Raw genomic sequence first — 24093 nt, forward strand, 5'->3', positions numbered from 1 at the left:
CAAAAGTATAGCATTGTTTGAAAGAAATAAATTCTCTCCCGAAAATAGCCCTCCAAAGGTGGTTGACAATAAGGTCGGCAGGCTTGTCGGTGTCATTCTTTGGCACCTCAAGACCAAAGATCCCCACAAATTGGTCTAAGGTCAACCTATGGTCCATATTACAAAGACGGAATTCCACAACGACATCTTTTCGTCGATTAGTGACAACACGGAGGCTACACAAAAACTCTAGTGTGAGGCTCAAGTAAGTGTCCTCGTGAGCATAAAACATCTTCTCTAGACCCAAACCATTGAAGAACAACTCCGTTTGATGCCTTATACCAAGTACTTCTAACATATCCAGATCGATGAATTGAGTAGGTTCATAAGCCTTACCTAGCAATTGCTCAAATCGTTGACGATGTTCATTTTTGACGAAATATACTTCCGGAAAATGCTCAAGTTGTGCAACATCCGGTATCATCTCATTTTCTTGGCCCATTGCCTCTCCTGAGGCGGTTCAAGTAGCATCTTTTCGGCGTTTGGGTGCTGCCTCATTGGTCTTTTTGCTTTTGTTCCTTAGAAACATTTTTGCTTGACGTGGCTGGTAGGGACTTTGATCAAAAACCTTGGATTAATGATTTTGTGATGGCATTTTTTTGATGGAGATTATAGGGAAGATGATGAGATGTTGCTGTAATGGTGATAAGATAAGGGAATGGGGATGGTGGGGGGGGGGGGGCGGATATATCAAAGAAGCAAGCTGGGACGAGCGAGCTGGGGGTTGGGTTCGGGCGTGCAGTAATTCGGCCCTATGTTTTTCTTTATGCGGCCCGAGTATCCTGATATCGGCTCGAGCATCCCTCTCTTTGGGATGGGTGACCTGAAGATGAGACGGGAATTTTTTTTTGTCAAGACCATTTCTTTGTTTCCCCCAGTCTGCGGGTCGAGCGTCCTCTAAAGGGGACTGGCGTCCTGCCTTTGTTCTTGTCGAATATAAGGCTTTAAGTCAAGCCTTTCCCTTGCACCCTTTGTGATCCCTTCTTATCATCGTGTCACTTCCTGAAAAATGGCTTAAAGAGTAGATAAGAGCTCTCCCTCACAACTCTCATGTAAGGACTAAATGATACATATAACTAATCTAAAATGCAACTATTATGATACAATGTAAAGTTTGAAAAGAGTATATTAAAAATGGTGGTTTGAGATAGAACTCCACCCAACTAAGTTGAAATGACACATTCCACTATCCATGGAGCTCAATTCTCTCAAATGTTGATCAAATGCTTGTGAATGGTCCTCGAGTAAGCATGAGTAAGTTTTGAACCATTTCAAAATATAGTAGGGCCAATCCATGAGGGACCTCCCTTTGAACTCGTTCCCCTTCTTCTTTGCTTTGTCATAATGGCCTTTCCGGCTATTGTAACTAGCGAACTTGAGATTGTTAGCATAGGGGGTTTTCCGGTTGCTCCTATTTCTTCCAAAGTTGATGACAAAAACACTTGAAATAATCGACCCTTCAAGGATAGAAGGTGAACTTTCATGGCATTGATGATGGGGTGTCTTGGGAGTTGGGATTATAGATGCCAAGTTTGCACATGTAGGCTCCTATTTAGCTTTGTTCTTGAGCTTTTGCACCAAGTGATTCTTATATAACGATTTCAATTTCATGAGAAGGTCCATAATGTCACCTCTAACTATCATGGGCTCCATAGTGGGTGTGAGAAGGTCCTCGTGTTCTATAAGGAAGAGGCATTCTTCTTCTTCATTGAAGTAATCCTCAAACTTCTCAAGGATGGGTTCCTCAATAAAGTTAATCTCCCAACTCCATTCATCATTTGGGTCCATCTTCCCCTCATCATCTTCTTCCATAGACGCGTCATCATTACTTTCCTCATATGAATCATAAATAAGTGCTTCGCTTCTCCTCAATAATTCTTTCTCCACGACCTCAATGTTCACATCAAATGACACACCTTCAAACTCATAAAGGCTTAGAGTATTTGGCTTGCTTAGCCTCATATCTTCTTCCTCAAAAACCACACTTTCATTGTAACACCCCGTAATTTCGGACCGTTATTATTTTGCGAAAGTAATTTATTAATCAAGTTGAATTTAATATTAATGTATTTGAAGTAATAATAATTCAACTAAATGTAATTCTATTATATTTTGAAGTAAATTATTTAATTTGATAGTTTCGAAATGTTTAAAAATAGTTTAAACCGTGTAAAAACCTTTTTATTTCGAAATAAGGGTATATCGGGGAAAAATGACAACTCTTTTGAAAATTGGGCAAACGATTTTGGAAATGGGTCTTTTGAGTACTCAATCTTCTTGTAATCTTGTGTTTAAGAACTTTGGTCTTGTCGGAATTTGCATTTGACAAATGGTTCTATTTATTGTCGAAACGAACCAAAACCGACTCATGAAATTCCGCCACATCCCGCTCCTTTCCTCTCCTTTCCACGGCACCCTCCTCTTCCACCTTCCCATTTCTTCCTAAAACTTCTTTTGTTCTTCTTTTGGTGCTCTTGACCGAATTCCTCAAAAAAAAAATAATAATAATCTTACAATCGTAATTTCATCATAATTTCTTCGTTTCTAGTCCGATTTTCGCAATTTATATTTTCGGAATCCTCTCTTCAAGATCTACAACCTAGTATGTTTTAATTTCAGTTTTCTTTATGTCGATTTAAGATGATTTTGGGCATAATTTCGGTTTTAGTGCTTATAATTGTGTTTTTATTGTTTATTTAGGTGAAGATTTAGAAGACGAGTTTGGAGACTCGTATATAGTTGAAGATAGTGGCTAGTTGGCATATTAGGGTTTGGTGTTCAAGGTGCTAGTTGCTCATTTTGTTGCTAAAGGTAACATATTTCGAGTTACTCGACAAATTAATGTCACATTCTTTGCTTTTTGTATGAATTTGTGATTGTTAATTGAGTGGTTTATTTCACATGATAATATGGGTTAAATTCATGTCTAGTTCATGTCTTTTATTAGTTTAAGTTCACATATTAGTGTGGAAATGAATTGGGAATGACTAATTGATGTTTCAGACGATGTTAAACTGAACAAAAATGGAGAAATGGAGGGTTTGGGGTGGCGGCCCAGCAGGCCCGGCAGGCCCACCAGGCCCACGGCAGGCCTAGGGTTTGCCCGGGTCGGCCCGTTGCTTGTTTCGCGGTTTTTTTTTCAAGTGTTGTTCGTCGTTTCGGGAGTATTAATGTTATATTTAGTAAAAGTAACATGTGGGTAGTCTTATGAAATGAATAATATTAGTAGTAAATATAATTTTGATGGTGAAGTTATGCTTATGTTGGTAGTTGGCACATGTTAGGATAGGTTTAATATGAAATTGTAATGACTAGGCTTAAAATGAATTTTATAGCGATAATTGTAATGTTTGGATGATTATGCCGAAAACTGAGCCTTGGTCCCTTTGACTGAATCGATGTCAGTCAATAGTGTGATTGGTCAGCCGCGATTGAACCGTACTGCCGCAGGGTCGGGGTTGCGGGTAAAAATTCGGTTGGATGAAATTATTGTGTTAATTGGATTATTGGCCTTATTCTTGTTTAGGCCATTTATTATGTTTTTATTTCACATATGTTGTTGGTTGATTTGAATGGTTTCTTATGTTATAGAAACGGCCCTAGACTCCCTGGAAACTTTAATATTGTCAAGTTTGGTCTCTTTGCCTCTCTTTTGGTTAATTGGGTATCCTACTTGTTTTGTGTGGTGCGGGCTAAAGTATTCAAGCTGGGACCTAGATTGGTTTTATTTAGGTCCTAGGTGAGTGTTTCAGCCTTCATCATAGATAGGCCTTTATAGTCTTTGACGAGTATATGTTCACTGCTTAATAGCCTCTGTGTTCCTGACTTGGTGGGTATTTATCCAAGTTGGGGCATGACCTCGTTACTTATTTTGAGAGTAAGTGGTCAGCTTAAGTACTAGCCAACCCTTTGGTGGACTCCTTAGGGTACTCACTTTGTTTTTAAAAAATTGTGGGTCTTGGGTGCGGTGGTGTGTATCCGCATGTCTAGGTCTGCGCAGATTTTAGGCTAGGGTTGTGTTGTGTCTTGGCCATGTTTTGATAGAACCTCTGAGCCAAGATACCGGTTCGATTACCTTCCCTACCTCGTGGTATAGACTCGAGTTACAGAGTGACTATTGACCGTACTAAGAACTTATGCCTGTCTTTGATATATTGTCCTTTCTTGTATGGTGATTCTATGAATCATAGAAGGTGAGATGCAAGCCGGCTATGGTTGATAGAGTTTGGATTCCTGGATGTTATGTGATTCACATGATAGTGTAGTATGAGTCGGTCTAGTTTTCGCATGCTAGGACTATGTGTTGTTATATTGTTGTTCACATGATAAGCACGATTGTCTAGCATCTATATGCTAAGGCTATGTGTGGTTCGTATTCATATTCTTATGTTTACATGTTACATTAAATATGACATTTCGTGGCTGGGAGGACTAGAAGTTACTCCCCACTGAATTGTGGCTTTCGTGTTTGTATAAAATGCGATTGACAGGTTGATGATGATTAGATGGGGTCACAGACGAGCTAGTGAGCAAAAGAACCTTGGACTTAATTTGGTTATTTTGTAGTAAACCTTTAAACTTTTGGTTGTGTTTATATTTTGAAGGGACATATGTCTCCCTCTCTTACTTTGGTTTGTATCACGTTATTCTCATGACTTAGCTATGTTATGGAAATTAGTTTGTTAGAATTTGCAGGTTTTGGCACTCTCCTTTTGGAAATGTTTGTGAATGGTTTAGAAAAGTTTTTTTAAAATTACAGGTTTTATCTAGTTGAACCAATTACAAACATATCCTGTCAGTTTTTCTGTAAAATTTTACGTGTTTATTTTACGCTAAAAAAATGAGGGTGTCACAGTTGGTATCAGAGCATGTTGCTCCCGACGCACGTTTGTGCACCCCACTTAAAATTACTTGACCTTTAAATAATAAACTTGAGAGATGGGTAGGATGGGTAGATTTAGGATTTTATGTGGTAGTCTGTTTGTGATTGCTCTTTGTTAGGTACTAACATGTTTGTTGATTGTCATTTTATAATTGTGGTGTCCTTGGATCAATGACTGTGAGCTTAACAATGTGGCGATCAAGATTTGGTGCCTATTGCTGAGGATTGAAGATTTGTTCAACTTTGAAGAATGCTTCTACTTCCTCGAGGATGTTTCTCAGTCTTTGTGTACCTTGCCCCGTTCTTTACTTCTTAATGCCTATTCCATCTTCTAAATCCTCTTTTCTTATTCCTTGTAAGTCACTCTTGTATTCTCTAACTTGTCCTTTGTTCCTTGCTTATCCTCCCTTAACGCCTTTTGAAGGTACTCTTTCTTTTGAGGAATGTTGACCTTGGATGGAAATTTGACCTTTGAGGAGATTGATGGTGTTTAACTCTTTCCTGGTTTTGAGAGGATTTGATGATGGAAAGACTTAGGTAGTGTGATGAGACATACCTGATGGTTCTTATACCTATAGATCCTTGATAAAGTGAGTACGTTGGATTGGTGGATTTTGTGTATCAAGTGTGAGTTGCATTGGTTACAAAGGTTATGGAACATGACATTGTTGTTTATGTTTGGGATACTAGTGCTTAGTACTTGACTTAAAATGGATGTAATCTTATCATAGCAATCATAAGCTTTAAGGAGTGTTTGGTTAAGCGGTAACCCTTTCATTATGCCGCTTCTGTTCTCCTTTCCTTCTCTTTAGCGTTCGTTGAACCCTGTTTTTATGCCAAAGTTTACGTATCTTCTTTTTACCCGAAATATCTTCTTAACTCGAGTACCTCTTATTTCTGTCAACCGTTATCTTTACGGTCCGACTCCCTAGTTCCTAACTTGTCATGCTCATGCACCCTTCGAAAATATTCTACCGTTTCTTTATCCCATTATCACTTCTTATCTACTTAGTATAGTTGGTACCTTGTTGACCATGTTTACAGAGTTAGTAGGATGTGATTTGAGGGTTTTTGTATTTTGATTTTTGTCGGGAATTGGTGTAGGAGTTTGTGTCTGTATTTGACCATGTAATATGAGAGCTAGATTTTTGATGGAATTCTTATGATGGCAATGTTGTAGTCTTCATGCGATTTGAGGTTTGCGTGATTTGGTGGTATAAGACTTACTTTGGTTTCGATTTGATGATGAGATTAATGGGATTAGTTTACCTTGGTGGAGTATTTCTATGGTTATTTTTGGATTTGTTTTGGGCATTGTTCGTTCGGGGATTGTTCGTTTGTCATTTGAGCCTTACTTTACGGTATTGGGGATTGATAGCTAAGTTTGTGAAATGTTATTGTAAGTTTGGACCTCATATTCAATCCTTTGAGGAATCTTTCTATTGGAATTGGAATATTGTTGGGAGGTAGGATAGGGAATCTTGAGTAAACCGATCAGATGATTTGTGTGATGAACCCATTTATCTTATAGTTAGTGCTAATTATGGAATGGATAGTGCAACTTGTTGCTTGTGGGTTGGTTTCAAGCATGAATGCGTTTGGGAATGTTGAATCTTGGTAAGGGTATAATATTGTTACTAGTTTCGACTTTGGATTTTGATTTTGTTCGGTGGAGGATATTGGTGGAAACATTTTGATTGGGAAATTGTTAAGTTATAATTGTAGAGGATATGATTGTCTCAAAGATTAGCTTATAGGTAGACTTGTCGTTGAGTGGTTCTGATGGCTCTTTGGATTAGTGTGGCCTCTGGTTGTTGCCCTGTTGATGTTCGGAAGACCTAGTAGGATGACTCTGTGGTTGGAAATTGAGTGAACCTTTCTCGAGGTACCGATCTTCCTAATTCCGATCTCCGACAATTGTCATTCTTGCTATTCTGGCTTGTTCCGTTGAGTTCGCCTTTTTGGAACTCATTTGACCTTTTGAGTAAAGCGTTTTGTTCGTTGACATCTTTATTGACTTCATCCAAAAAAATTCCACCTTTAAGAATTCAATTCCTTCTTGTCCGTTGGTTGTGAGTTCCCTATCGCGAGTTGCACTCCGCGTTTCCGAGTGGTTTTCCATCTTGCATAGATTCTATCTAGTTTGAGTAAACTTTTGGTTCAATATTTTAAATTGGGAGTTAAACCTACATATTGACCTCTTTCTATAACATTTGAAAATGATTTCTCACTCTCTTTAAACTTTAGTGTTCGATTTGATACCTAAGCTATTTCTCGTTTTGTGTAATTTCGGACCAAAGTGAGTTAACTTTTCAATTCAGTGTTAAACTTTGTATTGTATTTGGAAAAACTTGACTTTTGGTAAGTTTGAAAAAGGATTTACCATTTTTCTATAACAATTGCATTTGACCTATCGCATTCATTTTGTTTTGGCGTTGATTCGTTGTCAGGATTCGTTATTGGAGACGTCTGGTAACTAGTTCTGCACTTATCGGCGAATGATTTCGTATTTTGATTTGTCCTTGATAATAAAACCTTGAACTAGAATTTTGAAAATACTTTTATGATTTTAAATGATTTTAACATTAATGAGTGTTAAATCTCGTTATTGGAGACGTCCCAATAATGGGTTTTCTCATTTATTGGTGTAGAAATATTTTTAGATCTTGATATGAAATGTAGGTGTTCTTGTCTGATCAACAAGAGTATCACCATTTCATTGAAAAGATACCTATATTTTGCTTATGATTATATTATTAAGATGTTGTTTACTATAATTTCTCCTTCTAAGTTTCGAGGACGAAACTTTTTAAAAGGAGGGGTGATTGTAACACCCCGTAATTTCGGACCGTTATTATTTTGCGAAAGTAATTTATTAATCAAGTTGAATTTAATATTAATGTATTTGAAGTAATAATAATTCAACGAAATGTAATTCTATTATATTTTGAAGTAAATTATTTAATTTGATAGTTTCGAAATGTTTAAAAATAGTTTAAACCGTGTAAAAACCTTTTTATTTCGAAATAAGGGTATATCGGGGAAAAATGACAACTCTTTTGAAAATTGGGCAAACGATTTTGGAAATGGGTCATATGAGTACTCAATCTTCTTGTAATCTCGTGTTTAAGAACTTTGGTCTTGTCGGAATTTGTCATACTCACAAGAGCTCAAGGAGATTGGCTCTTCCCACTTTACATCTTTCACATCAAAGGTCATTACCTCAAATTCACATCCATGGTCAATGCTTAAGAATTCGTGAGGAGCGGTTGGTTGGGTTGCCTTCAATTGGGAAATTCGAATTGCCACTCCTCACCTTGGGTAACAATGCTCTGAAGAACACTGTTTCTATTTTGGCTCTCTTCTAGCATTTGTGTGATGAAATTTTGTTGGTCTCCCATCATTTGGAGAACCATATTTTGAATGTCAAAGTTATGCTCAGCTTCTTGTTGTGTGTGGGTGTGAAAGTTGTTATATTGTGGTATTTGGAATTGGTTACAAAGTGGGTATTGGAAGGGTAGTTGTTGTGGATTTTGGATGTGGGAATTTTGGTGGGGAAAGTTTGGGTAATAGTTAGGATTTTCATTTTATGAGTTGTAAGGTAGGTTTGTGTTGACTTGCTTCTCAAACTCCCCATACCCATTGTAGTCATACTCAAAAGATCCACCACAAACTCCATATACCAAGTCTTGCGTCATCATCATAGCCAAGATAAAGATACAACTATAAACATGGAAACTACAATAAAACGGTAAAAAATACCTTGAGGAACAAGTTCCTCAAGGTTAAATCACAACTAAAAATAGACAAACAAGTAAGAACTTAATCACAAAACACCGTCCCCGGCAACGGCGCCATTTTGGTGAAACGTTGTCATCGCACGCTCTCAAACACATTTATAATCTCAACAAACAACTAGATAGTGGTTAAGTCGGGTCAATCCACGGGACGGTGTGCTTTGGGTTCTATGTCTATCTATCTCAATTTATGTTAGTGTCACAATTGTTGGGGTTGGAGTTGTGTTCTAGGCTACAACAGAGAAATGTAAACAATCGAGAAACAATACAAGTAAATAGAAACAAGGGTGTAAACAAATGATTAGAAATACAAGAGAATCATGGGATCATAGGGGAATCATGGTGAAATAGCATAAATGAATCATATAGATGCAAGAAATTGTTATTGTTGGAATCAAGTTAGTGTATATCTTACAATTCCTAGGGAAACTTAGGTCTCGGAGCCGAGTGGTTCAAGACTTTCCAACACCTACAAGTCGACTTGGTTTTCCCTATTCATGGTGAGATAACATAAATGAGTCCTAGGAAGGTTTGGGTCCCGGAGCCGAGTCGATCAAGACTTTACAACACCTACAATCGACTTAATTCTTCCTATTCAACTATATGCATGGTTTAATAAGCCTTGAGTTGGTTTATGTCTTATAAGTCTTGTTGAAAAGATAAGATAATCATTCTAGGTTCTCAATCAAGCAATTCATCAAACACGACATGTGCATAAGTTGAAGAAACAATAAGTAAGCATTCATATGAGCTCATTAAACATAAATCTTCCCCATGATTAACTCCCTTAATCCCCAACTAATCCCTAGTTAGGAAACTAGTCACTCATTAGCATGGAAAACATGTTAACAATGGTGTCAATCATCTTATCAAATATAAACAAGATGGAAGAGTAAAACAATAAGCAATAAAGTAAAGAGTAAAGGAATTATACCAATCTTAAGATGAACAAATGGAAAGGAAAGAATAATAGAAGAGAACTTGATCTGTTAATGAAGAGTTGTCAATTCTCCAAATAATAACCCAATAATATTCAATTACCCAATAAGAAATCTTGAACAATAATTAAGGAAAGATTAAAGTGCAATTTGTGGAATGATTAAAGATTAATCTATTCTAATCTACTCCTAATCAAATCTAAGAAAGCTTTGCCTACACTAAGAGGACTTAATTTCCAGTAGAGGACATATCCTCAATTTATTACAAAGGGAGTATATATAGTACAACAAGGATTAGGTTAACTAAGGGATTAAATAACGATTAGATCCCTAAGATGAGGATTAGTGTCTTGCAAGTCCTTAAGGAGCTCCACGACCTGACCATGTTGGACGCTCATATTGTAGAGGGAAACGTCCGTCCCGCATTTGGGACGCTCGGCCTGAACATTGGGACGCCCGGTCTGAGTCTTGGGACGCCCGGTCTGAGTCTTGGGCCGCCCGGTCTAAGCTTAGGATGCCCGGATCATGGGTCAGCTTGGGTTCTTTTTCTCATGACTGCCTCAAGATCCGTGGGGATCATTAAGGGGTCGTAGGGGTCTTCATCATTGCCCATTCTACTTGATTTATTGACTTAGGCCGTTGATGTTTGTCTTCTCTTTGGTGCTTGGTCATTATATGCTATCAATTTAGCTCCACTTCACTCTATCTAGTCAAGTTATTGCTCTTCTCCTACAAAGGACACCAAACCTCATAGAAAATGCATAGAAGAAGGCTAAAGAGAAGAAACGACCCTAATTCATACTAAAAAAGCATATGAAATAGGCTAGTTAGGGGACTAAATGTGCGTAAATACGAGTCACATCAGGATCATGTGGTGGAGCCACTAGTTGAGGAAGGGCCAAGTCAGGATACAATCATGGCTTTACCTGACACAAGCCACAACTTGGTCTTATGGAGAGTCATACATTCACAACAAGCTCCATTGTAAGCTGGCCAGAGATCCCTGATATTCAGAAGCAGATGCATAATTCAGGGTAGGTTTTAGAACTTGATCACAGTTAGAGGGAGTTGTACCAATGTAGCTTCCACCACCATGGTCACCAACCTGAATTTGATGAATCGGGGACACCCAAATCCTTACAAATTGGGATGGTTAAACAAGGGGGCATAAGTGAGGGTAGAGAAACAATGTCTAGCAGTACAAAATAATCAAGGGCAACAGACAGCCAAATTCCGTCAATAACAGGCTGTTGATGTGACTCATATTTGAGCACATTTAGTCTCCGAATTAACCTCGTTCCTACGCTTTATAGCACTTATTTGGGTTATTTACTATCTTTAGTTTCCCATTTTGCATATTCTTTGAGGTTTTGTCTCCTTGATAGGAAAGGATTGCTAACCGTGCATTTATGAGGCGAAATAGAGCTAAATGGATCGCATCTAATGACCAAGCATCAAAGAGAAGACCGACACCAGAGGCCTAAGTAGATAAATAAAGTGAAATGGGCAATGATGAATGGATCCTTGCATCCCCAACACGATCCGTGCGGATTGTTGAAGAGCCAAACATGGGAAGCAATCTGCCCAGGGATCCGAGCGTCCCAGAACACTAGGACCCGAGCGGCTTGTACCCTAGACGAGCGGACTGTGTAGTATGATCCGAGCGTCCCCTCACCTGATCCGAGCGGATCCCAAGTTAGAACAACCCTTGCCACAGCACAAGACGAGCGTATCGAGGCAAGACTAGCAACGAGGATCCGCGCTTTTCCCTCGAGAGTAACATTTCCTCAAGTTTTCGTAGGGTCTTAATAGTCATTTAAGCCCTTAGTAACCCTAATCCTTGTACCTAATATTTAGTATAAATACCCCTTTATACTATCTAGATTAGCATGAACTCTTATGCTCTCTTAATCATCTCTTAATACTTTTAAATTAGTGTTAATTTAGTTGTAATACAATTCTCAATATTAATCATATCTTAATCTTTCCTTAATTTCTCTTTTGTTCTTCCTTTTATTCGGATAATTAGAAGATTATTTGGGTTTATTTGGAGGATTGACAACCTTCCATCAATCATCAATTACTTCTATTATTCTTTGCTTTATTATTGGGAATCATCTTCATAGGTATAATTCCTCTTTACCCTTGTTTAATTATTGTTAATCACTTTCATTTATTCATCATTTTTTGCTTTGTTAGTATGATTGACAACCTTATTAGCATGCTAAACTTGATCATGAGTGAGTAGTTCTTTAGCTAGGGTTAATGGGGAATTAGGGGAAAAAACATGGGGATTGATCTATGCTTAATCTAATAGTTTTCATAATTAATTTGCTTTCTTGTTGTGATTTCAACTTATGCACATGTTATGTTTGATGAAATGCGAGCCTATGAATCCTTGCATTTTTTAACCATCTCTTATCTCTTCAGTGAGGGTTATAAGATATAAACCAACTCGAGTTTCATTAGACCATGCATAAAGTTGAATAGGAAAGATTAAGTAGACTTGTAGGTGTTGTACAGTCTAGACGACTCGGCTCCGAGACCCAAACCTTCTTAGGGATTGTAAGATATACACTAACTCGATCCCATCACAACAATAAGTGATTGCATCAAGTTGAAAACATGTTCGTATGATCCCATGACACCCTAGTGCCTTTAATCATTTGTTTACAAACCCCTTTAATTAGTTTGCTTTGTTTTCATTAATTTACTTTCATTTTGTTGATTAGTTTAGATTACACATCATCTCAACCCAAATTGTAACACCCTAAGATATAGCTATTTACAATTGGGAATCCTACATAAATACCCGTTCCTTGGGATCCGACCATTACTTATCTCTTTACTAAGAGTAGTTTGTGAAGTTATAAATATTGTTTTGGTTGGTAGCTTTTGACGACGACTTTTAATCCACACCATAAATGGCGTCGTTGCCGGGGACGGTGTTAAATTGATTTGATTTTCATTAATTGTTTTTAGTTGTGTCTTTCTTTAACTTGGGGAAGTCAAACTCGCCAAGGTTGTTCTAATTGTTTTCGAGTTGTCTGATATTTTGCATGACTAGGAGATCACAAGGTAATCCATTACCTTGTGATCTTGAAATTGAAAGGACCTTAACCAACAATAGAAGAGTTGCTAGAGGTACATCAAGAGTTGTAGGTATTGGAGAGATTGTGGACATACAACCAAATAACATTGAGTTCACCAACGCTCTTGCAAGAGAAGGAGAGGATAACCCAATACAAAACCCACCACAAAATCAACCCACAATGCCTAAGTTTTCATCACATTCCGTACCAACCGAGGAGAACCTACCAAATGGTACTCCTACACCACCACATTAAACCGGTAATTTCATTGCCAAATCCGCATTCATACAATTAGTTGAGAGAAGTCAATTTGGAGGGATGCCTAGTGAAGACCCTCATTCACATATGGAGACTTTTTGTGACTATTGTAATGCGATTTTTCAAACCGGAGTTACTCAAAACAAAATCCGATGGGTATTATTTCCTTTTTCTTTGATCGGTACCGCAAATCAATGGTTGAAGAGCCTAGACAAGGCTACCCTTGGTATTGATTCATGGAAGAAGTTAGCACTTGCTTTCTACAAGAAATTCTATCCTCCGGAGAAGACCAATATGTTGAGAGCCCAAATCACCGGGTTCAAACAAAGGGACAAAGAATCATTGTATGAAGCATGGGAGAGATTTAAGGACACTTGTCGCTCTTATCCCCACCATGGACTTAGCGAGTTGTTCTTTGTGCAACAATTTTGGAACGGCTTATATGAAGACTCCCGCAACATTCTCAATATGGGATCCAATCGGATGTTTACCGAAGTTGATGACCATCAAACATGGGCCAAAATCGAAGAGATGGCGGTTCATAATTCACAATATAGTAGGCCTCGAAAGGCCACTAGAGGAGGAAAGTATGAGGTAGATTCCATCACACAATTGGGTGCTCAACTAAGTGCTCACATTGACACCATCAACTTGAAGTTTGAGAAGGCCATGGCTAAGCTTGATGAAGCTTCCAAATCACCCAAACAACATGTTAATGCTATGGTGGTATCATCCTCAATTCCAAATGGAGTATGTGAGAGTTGTGGAACTTTGGGACATGACCAAAGGGAGTGTAGGGGAACAAATGAACAAGTGAATGCTTTCTAAGCATACAAAAGTGACACCCCTTATTCCAACTATTACAATGAGAATACCAAATTCCATCCAATTCTTTTATACAAGAGCCAAAATGTTCAAAACCCTCAACCAACATACACCCCACCTCCAATGAGAAATCAAGCTCAAAGACCCTTTTACAACCAAAGCCAAAGTTATCAAAATCAACCTTCCTATAACCAATCCAATGACCAAAGCTTTGATGATTAAAAAGCGGTCCTCCAAATGCAAAAGAACCAACAAGAATTTTCACCCAAATGCAAAAAGATATCCAAGCCAAAGATATCACCATCAACAACATACTAGGCCACACCAAGATGTTGGAAACTCAAATTTCTCAATTAGCATCTTCTAGCTCTCAAAGACAAAAGGGGCAATTAACACCTCAAGGTAATCCACCAAGACATGAAACAGTGAGTGCCATCCATTTGAGGAGTGGTACAAGAGATGAGGGGCCGAAGAGGCCAATTGATGAAGATGTTGTGATTACTAGTGACAAGCAAAGAGTTGTGGAGAACTCTAAGGAAGAAGAAGAATCCACCACTAATGAAGTTTCAAAGAAGAAGAATAAAGAGAAGGCTAAGGAAAAAGAGACTATTGTGATTAGACTTCCATTCTCAAGTCGTCAAGTTAAGCCTAAGTTTGATAAACAACTTGGAAAGTTCATGGAAATTGTGAAGAACGTAGAAGTCTCAATCCCATTCACGGAATTGATCAATCATGTTCCGGCCTATGCAAAGTACATGAAAGATATTCTTCCCAAGAAGAAATCGATCCGGAAGCTAGAGACTATTGCCTTTACCAAAGTGAGTAGTGTTATTCTTCAAGGAAGTTCCCCTACAAAACTCAAAGATCCGGGAAGTTTCTCTATTCCATGCACCATTGGCGACACTACAATCAACAAAGCATTATGTGACCTTGGAGCAAGTGTAAGTGTCATGCCATACTCGGTATGCAAGAGGCTAGTAATGGGAGAACTCAAATGCACTAACATTACTCTTCTAATGGCGGATCGATCAACAAAGATACCTTTAGGGGTATGGGAAGATGTGCCCCTAACAATTGGCAAATTATTCATTCCGGTGGACTTTTTCATATGGAGGAGGATTCCAACATTCCTATCATTTTAGGAAGACCTTTCCTGCACGCCGCGGGAGCGGTAATTGATGTGAAACACGGAGAACTCACACTTGAAGTGGGGGATGAGACAATCACTTTTTACCTTGACAAAACGATGAGAGTTCCCCGACTACATGGCCCATGTTTCAAGATCGATCACTATAGCCGAGTGAGTGATAGAAAGAAGTTAGCATCTCAATGCAAAGATCAAGCTATGGGTAAAGAATCACCACCCATATGGAAGAAGAAAGTCGATAACCCTCAAGTAGCTCTATCCGGAGAGCAAGGTAATTTCAACAACAATGAGAGCTTGAATAGCTCACCACCAATCATGACAAGTAAGAAAGAAGGCCTCATTGGCCATGACAAAAAGAAAGAAGAGTTGCTCTTGTCAACTCATGACATCATTGGGGAGCAAGCTAACGAAGTTTGTGGTCTGTGGGATGACGAATTTGAAGGATTAGTCAATCCTAATATTGGCAATGCGATGACCTTAGACCAAGGCTTAGTTGATCCTTGTCATTATCTTGACATGGGTCATCAGCATAATGAAGAACACAATGTGAAAAGATCTATGCAAGATCTTTATGATGAAAATGAACAAGCCATCGACTACTTCTACAAGGTGTTGAGCAACATCAACAACACCTTGTCTATGCCCCCTTAACATCTCATTCAAGAATGAGAGTTTTGGGGAGTCCTCCCTAAACCACCATTTGTAAATATTCTAACCCCTTAACTCGCATTTTATTTCTTGAATTGCATTTTTTGTCATTTTTGGATTTATATTTTTGTGCTTTGATCAAGATTGTTGTTATGAGAGAAAGTGAGGGAGGTGTTTTAACGTGTTTTGATGTGTAGTATTTGATCTAGTGTGAGGATAGAGAATGCCTAGGCAAACCGAGCCTTCATAGTGCACCCACAATGTTGAACAAAGGAAATAAAGAAAGGATGATGCGGGAAAAGGAGATCCCCACAGGCAGAAGTGAGCTCGTGGGTGCAGGGTTGAATCCGAGCATCCCAGGAGGGAATCCGCTCGAGCTGCTGATGATCCGGGCGTCCCGAGGAGCATCCGAGCGTCCTGACCTTAGATAGTGGGTCATGGGAATGCTTGAATTGAAGAAAGGAGTCTGTTACAAAATCTGCATAGATCATATAAAAGACGCTCGTCCCAGACAATGAGTCGCTCGTCCTGGCAAGGATCTGAGCATCCTGTCATGCTTCAAATTTTTAAATCCACGCTGTTTGTAAACCCGAGCGTCCCCAGGAGGAGACTAGCATCCCCAGCAGAAATCCGCTCGTCCTCAGCAGAATCCGCGCGTCCCAGCACGGGTTGGAAAAATAGACTGCACTGACTCAGGATCCGCGCGTCCCGAGTAGAAGCCGAGCGTCCCCTGCTGCTATTTAGAAATATTACGGGATTCCCTTCTCCTCATCCCCAATTCATTTCATCTTTAATAAACACAACACACATCCTTTCTCCCTCAAAACCTTCATTCCCCTCATTCAAAAACACAATTTTCTCAACCAAATTCACCAAAATCAAAATAAAACTTCCTCAAATCACAATTAAATCACTCCTTTATCAACAAAAGACCATCCAAACATCAAAATCCTCACAAATTGAATCGATTTTCTAGGGTTTGAAGACAATTTCAAAAATCCTAAAATCGATTAGGAATTGACTGAAGCTTGAGGAAACAAGGAGCATTCAAGCATAATATTTGTTTGTTGATATAAATTTGACAAGGAGAAAAACATGGCAAGAACAAAAGGTGGAAACAAGGCACCCAAAACTTCAAATTTATCAAAGAGACAATAAGGTAGAGGCTCGAAAAAAATGTTGAATTCCGCTTTGAGAACAAGGATAGACGAATGTCTTTGAGAGAGTTTGATGAAGTGTATGGTCTTTTAGAACACTATCATTATGAGAAAAAGCCTTTGAAATATGATGCCGCACCCCTTTGGAAAGCGATCACCGGGAAAAAATTTGACACTTTCCGGGAGTGACATGTTCTATATGTCCACCATCCGGCCATAAGTGTAACACCCCCATATTCTGAGAAGCCTTAACTAGGCCTTCCTTAGCATATAAGGGCGTTACCACCTCGGTTTCCCGAGGTAAGTGATCATCAAAAGTCGATAAAAGAACAATTATGGTTACATTTACAAGTGTTACATCAAGCTAACAAAATAAAAATACAACTCGTCAGCTACACACTATCTCAATCAATACTCGTGATGACTCATCCCCGCCAGAACTCCAGCCATCAACCACATCAACACCTGCTAAGACGGACTGCTCACCATAGGGGATCACGGCAGACACGTATACAAACAAGACAACCACACATGGTCAGTAACTGAGCTAAGACATAACAAAACCAACAAAAATTATCAACACAACACAGCACAACCAGTCTCACACAATCACACCCACTCCAATCAATCTCCGACACCGATTGTCCACTGGACCAGCCCTGTCAGTGGGAGACCACAGCCGTACCCACCAAATCCCCGCTCATCATACCGAACGATAACCCTGTATCATTAATGTGCACATCCCCTCCCGTGGCGGGTTCCACGGGGAGCAAAACTAGGGCGTGAAGCCACTCCCGCAAGTGACTCCACTCAGCCGAGGACGCACCTCGAGAACCAGAGACAAACAATCACAGACAGCTACAATACGACAACAACCAACAGACTGTACACACCAACCGAATACCGCATATACACTTCCACACAAACACAACTACAATACAACAACCACGACAAAACAACCGACACACTAGACCATCCACAGAAACTGAGTAGGCGAACCTACCTTTAAGCAACTGCAACCATTCCATGCCAACACACGCAATATCCAGCAATCAAGCAACACCTATATACACAATATAATTATCTATTACTACCATTCTAATCCTAACTGAAAACACAAGACACAGATGATGATGACGACATACCTACAAGAGGAGAACTTGGCAAAGGATCGATACCCGACTCAAGCTACGTACTCCAAAGGCATAATAACCTTCAAGGGCTTCCATGGAGGTCATATGGTGAAGGGAAGAGGAAAGGGTGACATCTAGGTTTAGGAGAAAGAGGCCGAAATGATTTGCGGATTTAACAAAACACGATTATAAACCCTCGCTGAAAAGACACTACTCGATCGAGTGGCCCCTACTCGATCGAGTATCCAAGCTACTCGATCGAGTAACCTCTACTCTATCGAGTACCACCCTCAACTCAAAACACAGGATAACTTTGGTACGCACTTCTAAGGACTATTAGTGCTCCCTAGGTCGGTCAACGCTGGTCAACGGGTCTCCAAAAGGGCAGGTATTACACTCTTCCCCCCCTTAAAAAGAACTTCGTCCCCGAAGTTCAACTCACCTAACCAAAGCACATGATACGAAAACAAAGCGGCCTCACAACTCCTCCGACATAGGTCACTATTCTCGAAAAAACCATCCCCCCCCCCCCCCGTGTCATCATCATCAACTGTCTAACGCTCCATATAGATCGACCCCTACAAACTACCACTTGAAATACCAACCTCACAACACGAACCGGCACAACCAACGATTACCCAACACATTACGATATTACACTTTCACTATTAACAACCATCAACACGAAATAAATCACATTAACACAACTATGTTATCCAACGATACGATTCTATTCCAACACATGACATCATAACTAACTTTCTATGACTTTTAACTAACTTTCTATGAATTTTAAGCATACTATTCCACTTTACTTCAACATACCATTTATTTAACGAACAAGTGCAAACAGTTATAATTTCATCCAAGAAATGTAACCAAAGTAATAGAAAACCTTATAAACAAACAACAAAATAATTGCAATATCGGCCTTTTTATTTCGCGACATTACTCTTCCCCTCTAAAAGGGAACTTCGTCCTCGAAGTTCACCACCGAATTACTACACATGTTACGTACTACTTACATCTTGACATATATCCAAGCCATATTATTCATTATTGACATTACTCATTAATCTTACAACCACTAAACCATAAAAACATATGCAACCATATTCGAATAACTAGCCACCGTCAATAATGCATGTATACACCATATGTATTTGTATATGGAAGGACACAACTCCGGTGAAATATAATTAGTAGACATTACGGATGTAAAATGAATGCAATAAGAACCAACTACTACTCCACTATTCGTTATGAATACGCATCCCAAAATCCAAACACGATTTCCAACATATGAAATTAACGGTTCAAACATGTTACTAATCATCAATAACCATGTTAAACACCAAAACATGTAATTATATAACCATTAAACAATTTTATTTAACGAAAAGTTCCTCTAACAGTGCTACTCGATCGAGTATATAGGGTACTCGACCGAGTGCCCGCTACTCGATCGAGTATCTTGGCTACTCGATCGAGTAGCCCTGAGATCAGAATACCCCATTCCTGTCACACATGCAGCTACTCGACCGAGTATGGGTACTCTGTCGAGTAGCCACAGGTTAAAAGCTTAGAAATTCTGTCATAACACCATATATATATATATATATATATATATATATAAAATATATATATATATATATATATATATATATATATATATATATATATATATATATATATATATAACGTCGCATAAGCGCGAGTTGGAATGACAACCCGACCCCCCAAAATCCCGCAAATAAGTTCAAACTAAGCAAATCCGGCCTTATGGCCATCCATACAAACCAAAATAAAAGTTCCGACTAAGAACGACTACCATCATCCAACATCATCAACCATAAACAAAGAGAAAGAAAAGGAATATCACTCCTGCTGCTGCTGATTCTCATCCATCATCTCATCTCCACCACCATCTCCTCCAGAGGTGCCTGCTCCCGATGACCCAATACCCGCATCAACCCCTGCCCCAGCTCCATGACTCACATACCATGGGGTCAAACCACCAAAAGCAAAGGACTGTGGTGTCCCCCATGTCGTCTGGTCCACCCCGTAAGAGTGGAAAACCCCACTATAGTCCCCAACTCCGCTTCACCACACTGGATGTGGTCCCTCGGTCCCAATCCCCTGAGCATACGCCATCTCATGCATGTTCCTTAGTGTCAAAGTAGATGACACTCTCTCTGCCAAGTAGCTCGAACGCGTCTCTTGGGTGTCGAGGTAGGGGTAACAAGGAAAAGGGTACTGTTGTGGTGCTGTTGGCCGTGGGGTGGTCTCAGTTGTACTCTCCCTCACACGACGAGGTCCTCTCCCCAACCTGGGTCTCTCCTCCACTGCTGCCACGTTCTCCCCCTTCTTCGGCTCGGGCATCACTTGAAGGATCGTGTCATCAATGAGGTATGTCGGCAACTGCCGAGGTACATCATCATCCTCCTCCTCCTCATCGGAGTCAACAGCTATCACCACTGGGTCTAACGGCTCTGTCGGTGGGAGATGCTCAGGAGCCGGAATCCTCATCCAGCTCATACCCCACACTCGCCAAGCTAGGCTACAATCAGCTGAAGTTCTCAACCTTTTCAGGTCGAGGTAGTAATCTCTGTCCATGGTAGGCACTGGTGTAGATAGGGGAACATACTCAAAAGAAGCCTCAAAGGAGGCTACCTTTCAGCTAGCCGAGTGGCGATAGCACCACAGCTCAAGTACCGAGTGGTAGAAGTAGCCATCAAAGCAAAGCTAGCACAGACCATGGCAGGAGCATTAAAGACCACCCTCTCGGTCCGCTCCGGGTTAAGATAAGACATCAAAAGCAACAGTTCATTATTGTTCAACTTACTCATATCCGGCCTCTCATAAAGAAGGTTCAAAATAGAATGAAGGAAGATCCTCAAAGTAACATGTTGAACATCATTAATCAATATGTTGCTGGAGGTGGGAGCTGACTTTCCGGAAAGACAAGGCATAAGGCGGCAGACACCGCACTCAGATGGAATCTCACTGGTGGAATCCTTGGGAGGCTTGGCCAACCCAAGGTGAGAAGCAAAGAGGTTCATGGTCAACACGAAACTCGTGTTCATAAGACGGAACTCAACAGTTTGTGCAGCTGGCTCGTAATTAAACGAGCTCATAAACTCCAAAATCAGAAAAGGGTAGGAATGCTTCCTCAACCGATACAACCCCATGAACCCCAGAGTCTCAAAGATATGACGGACATCCGTCTCAATTCCCAAGTCATCAAGAAGTGTGGTATCCACACAACGGGTGGGTCTCATCTTGCGTTTCTGCAACGCCACAAATCTCTCTCTCTGTTTAAAGTCCACAAACACCACCGAAGGGTATTCCGGTACAGCTGGTACCACGGGTCCACTACCCTCCCCAACTTCGGGCTGTGAAGCCCTCCCCCTCTTACTCTGATGGGTCCCTATGTTTAGTCTCGGCATCTGTTTCAGCATACGGTTTAAACCAACTTGCATATGCACTTAAAACACATAATTTACACAATTGAACATTGAATAATCATCTAGGTACACATTTTCACCAACAAATTCCCAATTTGATATATAAATTCAGTTTATAGCATTTCAGACGATCTCTATAGCTGTGAAAAGTTTAACATGGTAAATATGATTTACTTGACCAATTCAGTTATCATGGCGTGGCTCAAATGCTACTCCATATATATATATATACTTGATAACATGTGAAACATTCATATATGTTCATAGAAAGGCAATTTAATACATGCCTTCACCAACTTTCAACATTATGAGCAAACCTTTCAATTAAACTAGTCAGACGGTCTCTACAGCTGTAATGGTTTTGACACATTCATCAACAATTAACATCACCATTACTATAATAGAAGTTTAACTCTTGCATATGCATTCATATTTAACACAAAACCTAAGTCATAGAGAACGAATTTCAATTAGGGGCACTTTTAAGACGGAGTTTTAAGGCAAGTTTTTAGGTGAAAATCACAAAATCCAACTTCCAACATGATATATACAACATATAGTACTCAATTTCATCATCCAACATGTAGAAAACAACCAAAGTCAATTTTGATTTTGCAAACCCTAGAAAAATTCATCCCCAATTTGGCAATTTTTATTCTATTTTCGGAATAACTAGTCATCAACAATCATGAAAGGGAAGCATGTGAATCATATTACAACAATTACAAGCAATTTTTGTCCATATGAATCGAAATTTTCGAACTATTCTATCATTCTAATAGATTGAAAGTGATAAAAATATGTACATAGAGAATAAATTCATACATTGATTAGATGGAAAGTAAAAGAACAAAATTAAACAAAGAAAACAACCCAAATTAGTCACCACAACCACAAGAATATGAGAGCTTTTGAGAGATTTTAGGGCTTAGGGGTTCGAATAAGGAAGAAAGAATAAGAAGAATGAGGAAAAATAAGGGTTTTATGAAACCCGTAAGAGCCACTGTACTGTAGCCTACTCGATCGAGTGCCCAGGGTACTCGATCGAGTGCCCTCTACTCGATCGAGTAGGTGCTATTTCGTCGAGTATGCGTAGAAATTGCCACATTTCGACGTCATAGCTTCCTAACTAGATCGAGTGAGGTCTACTCGGTCTAGTAAGCACTCGCACTCGGTCAAGTAAGGTTGAGTACTCGGTCGGAAGTACCAAAAATTAATTGAAGATTCCTGCAAAACAACATCACGTGTAGATTCCAAACCAAGTTCGGAATTCGTCACTGGTTTTCGTGCTCACTTCTATATCACCATTACTACTCAAACATATCATACCGTCTCATCAGATAAGATTCATATCATATTACGCTACAACAACTGCACACAACACGGTTTACCTGCAACTGAGTCATTCATATACACAATTATGTCACCATATCATGTCTAAACTCGTCTTCCCACATTGCTAGCAAGCTTATGCTCACATCAATTACAACATATAATTAACGATAAATTCCCACGTGTCATCCAAGTGTATTACTATCATGCTCAAGCTTCAACATAAACAAATTATTCTACACAAATTAATCACCACGCAAGCGGAAATTTTCAGCCATTAAACATTGTATAACGCATCACTATTGGCTATTTCTCATATTATAACTCAACACTTCTTTGACTTTCATCATTATAGCTATGGTAGGACTTATAAACTCATATAGGATCACCATCACTAATAACTGGAAGCAAACACCAACACGACCACTTTTCATATTACAGCATGCACTTCTACACTTTTCACACATTTCTATTAAATAAAACCCTTTTACGTTTCTCATTATCATCACATATACTCACTAATTCTACCAAACTTCACCACACATGAACCAGATGCAACTATCATGCCTATATCAACTTCAACAGAGACTCGACCACAGATAGTTCCAACGAAATCCACACACACGCTAAGCACACACTCACGAACTCCACATTCCCATACCCAGTGACCGGCTTAAGTACAATGGGGCCAAGATTTTGAAATGAGGGCGCCTACTCACCCAAAATCAAGCATCAGCTGGGGCTCCCATCAAACATACACCAGGTTCATTTTATTAGACTCACTACGTTCATTATGTTCTTTGGTGACAGGTTCCAAAATCGTCGCTCTGATACCATTTTGTAACACCCCCATATTCTGAGGAGCCTTAACTAGGCCTTCCTTTTCATATAAGGGCGTTACCATCTCGGTTGCCCGAGGTAAGTGATCATCAAAAGTCGATAAAAGAACAATTATGGTTACATTTACAAGTGTTACATCAAGCTAACAAAATAAAAATACAACTCGTCAGCTACACACTATCTCAATCAATACTCGTGATGACTCATCCCCGCCAGAACTCCAGCCATCAACCACATCAACACCTACTAAGACGGACTGCTCACCATAGGGGATCACGGCAGACACGTATACAAACAAGACAACCACACATGGTCAGTAACTGAGCTAAGATATAACGAAACCAACAACAACTATCAACACAACATAGCACAACCAGTCTCACACAATCACACCCACTCCAATCAATCTCCGACACCGACTGTCCACTGGACCAGCCCTGCCAGTGGGGGACCGCAGCCGTACCCACCAAATCCCTACTCTTCATATCGAGCGATAACCCTGTCCCATTAATGTGCATATCCCCTCCCGTGGCGGGTT

The sequence above is a fragment of the Silene latifolia genome, chromosome X (genome assembly GCF_048544455.1).
Source record: "Silene latifolia isolate original U9 population chromosome X, ASM4854445v1, whole genome shotgun sequence".
NCBI lineage: Eukaryota > Viridiplantae > Streptophyta > Magnoliopsida > Caryophyllales > Caryophyllaceae > Silene > Silene latifolia.